Genomic DNA, 3,445 nt, shown 5'->3' on the forward strand with positions numbered 1-3,445 from the left:
GTATGGTAATGCCCAGTTGTCAATTTATTCATACATTTCCAGGAGGAGTAACAGAGGAACGACACAACGCATAGGAAATACAAGCATTTACTAAATAAGACATGTCAGGCCAGATGATGGCTCCTCTTTTAACCCCTGCAAGGTCCTATTTAAAGTGACAGGTTGTCTTTTAGGTGACAGGTCCACTTAGGGGCCTAAGGGGTGTATAAAGGGAGCATTCATGTTGTCCCTGTCGTTCCCAGTATCCACTTTCTTTTCACAAGTGTTCATTAACAAACACGCAGGACGCACCGCGTCCCCTTCACACAGTCTCCCCATTGTGTCTGAGCATGCCGCATCCGGCCGGCCCCTCCAGGTATGAAACCAAATATTGTTTTGAATGCTTTCAAGAGTTTAAGTGCCATATCTGCAAATTACGTGAATCAACCTGAACCAGATAACAAGGCCGCGCGATCTGATGTCTCTTCTTCTATTTTTGGCATCAGACCAAACAGCAGAACTTCACAGATCTTTATCCTCAGACTAATTTAAGAACCGCAGATTAAAGATGCGCCATTTCTATCACATTAAAGTGTTGTCTACGCAGCTGCTCACAGAATACCAGTCTATGGATCTAAGTATAGACCGTTTTATAGGGTGGGGTGGAAATATTTTATTTGATAATGCCTCGTCTTTGAAGTTGCTAAATACGATTATAACAGCGGCAAATGCAGGATTGTACTGCAACCCTAAATAGTGGTTGAGGGGGGGGGGGGGGGGGGGGGGGTAAATGTCCATGTGCCCTATATTGGGGGTATGATGTCCATGTGCCCTAACAGAGGGGGGGGGGGTGGGTAGTAGTGTCCATGTGCCCTAACAGAGGGGGGGGGGTGGGTAGTAGTGTCCATGTGCCCTAACAGAGGGTGGGGGGGGTGGGTAGTAGTGTCCATGTGCCCTAACAGAGGGGGGGGGGGGGGTAGTAGTGTCCATGTGCCCTAACAGAGGGGGGGGGGTGGGTAGTAGTGTCCATGTGCCCTAACAGAGGGGGGGGGGGGTAGTAGTGTCCATGTGCCCTAACAGAGGGGGGGGGGTGGGTAGTAGTGTCCATGTGCCCTAACAAAGGGGGGGGGGGGGCTAATAGTGTCCATGTGCCCTAATAGGGGGGGTAATAGTGTACATGTGCCCTAATAGAGGGGGTAATAATGTCCATGTGCCCTAATAGAGGGGGTAATAATGTCCATGTGCCCTAATAGAGGGGGGGGGGTAATAGTGTCCATGTGCCCTAATAGAGGGGGGGGTAATAGTGTCCATGTGCCCTAATAGGGGGGGGGGTAATAATGTCCATGTGCCCTAATAGAGGGGGGGGGGGTAATAGTGTCCATGTGCTCTAATAGAGGGGGGGGGGTAATAGTGTCCATGTGCCCTAATAGAGGGGGGGGGTAATAGTGTCCATGTGCTCTAATAGAGGGGGGGGTAATAGTGTCCATGTGTCCTAATAGAGGGGGGCGGTAATAGTGTCCATGTGCCCTAATAGGGGGGGGGTAATAATGTCCATGTGCTCTAATAGAGGGGGGGGTAATAGTGTCCATGTGCCCTAATAGAGGGGGGGGTAATAGTGTCCATGTGTCCTAATAGAGGGGGGCGGTAATAGTGTCCATGTGCCCTAATAGAGGGGGGCGGTAATAGTGTCCATGTGCCCTAATAGGGGGGGGTAATAATGTTCATGTGCCCTAATAGGGGGGGTAATAATGTTCATGTGCCCTAATAGAGGGGGGGGGGGGTAATAATGTTCATGTGCCCTATAGAGCATATAGACAGGGGGCCTCCTAATGGGATAAACCCTTTAGGGCTGTGGTGAACATTACTTATCTGTACTACAAAGACCGTACATGCAGCCAAAGGCGGAACAAGTATTATTAGGGGCCCCGACTCCACCATGACCATCATAATCAGAACATGAGCTCAGACAATAGAAAGGCCTATTCTCAGGTTCTCAGTTCTCTGCACACCGCTGTCCACTGGATATCATTTGTTTAAATGAAAAAAAATTAACCAACTTTACAAATAGTTATGAATGTAAAAAAAAAATCCTCTACTGTTTTGTGTATACAGCTCCTATGCAGACTCATGTGTTTCCATGGTTACAGACTACAAACAAAACCTTTGTATAGTCTGATCCTGCAGACACCTTTGAAGATCGGCCCCAGTGCAGTATTCCTGCTATTCTGATGGTCCCTCACATTCAGTCTGTGAACACAACATCCTTGAGAGTAAAATATTTACCAGTTACTCACCTGGAAACGATTTCTTGAGACATTTTTTAATACAATACAAACATATATAAAGGAAGAAAAATGGAGAACGTTCCCGTCACTTTTATAGTCTGTTACTTGTGCGTCATCCTTGTGTTTTAGCATCAGCTGGGACTGACTGATGACATCACTACGCAGGTGACATCAACATTTGCCAAGCACCCGGACAAAAAAGGGAGTCTATTAGATACTTGGGTTAGCTGTCCGTGGACTGAAAAGGGATTATCGTATTTAATAAATTCTTAGGGTTTGTTCACACAGGGCGGATACGCTGCGTAAAAGCACACCGCGTATCTGCCCTGGTCGCCGAGGGATTTCCAACCGAAAAACCGCACCAAATCGCGGTGCAGTGTTTCGGCCGGAATGTCGGCTGCAGAAAACTGCACCTAAATAAAGTAGTTTTATACTTGCCCATAGTGACGCGTCCCTGTGCCGTACTGCAGCCCGGCCTCCTGATATGACGTTTCATCCCATGTGACCGCTACAGTCTGTGATTGGCTGTAGCGGTCACATGAGATGAAACGTAATCCCAGGAGTCTGGCTTGGACGCAGGAGCAGAGAATTCCGGGTAAGTATAAGATTTTTGTTTTTTCTGAGTTGCGATTTTTGCTGCGGAATTGCAGCTTTTCCGCCGCAACATCTGCCATTTGTTGCGGGGTTTTACCTCCCATTGAATTTATTGGGGAAAACCCGCAACAGAAAAGCAGCGATAACACAAATACAATTGACATGCTGCGGATTAAAAAGACTCACTGCAGGTCAATTTCGAAGCGGTTACTTATCATTTACGCAGCGTGTGGATGAGACTTGTTCAAATCTAATCCACTCTGCTGCTACTGTATTATGCTGCGGATTTCCCGCAATTAAATCAGTTGCGGAAAATCGACAGTGTTTCCGGCCTTCTACCGGTCGTTGCCCTGTTTTCATATATACACATATAGATAGAGAGCTACTAATCCACTGCATAGATAGACTGAAATGATACAATTCTACCTGCAGCCACCACTAGGGGGAGCTTACTGTATACTGTTTATTTATTGAGCTAAATGTATTGGTTGTATGCAGTGAGCTCCCCCTATTGGTAACTGCAGGCAGCCATAATGTTATAATTTAACACTCTATGCAGGGGATTTGTAGCTCTGTATCAGAAAAAA

This window comes from Rhinoderma darwinii, chromosome 7 (genome assembly GCF_050947455.1).
Source record: "Rhinoderma darwinii isolate aRhiDar2 chromosome 7, aRhiDar2.hap1, whole genome shotgun sequence".
Lineage (NCBI taxonomy): Eukaryota > Metazoa > Chordata > Amphibia > Anura > Rhinodermatidae > Rhinoderma > Rhinoderma darwinii.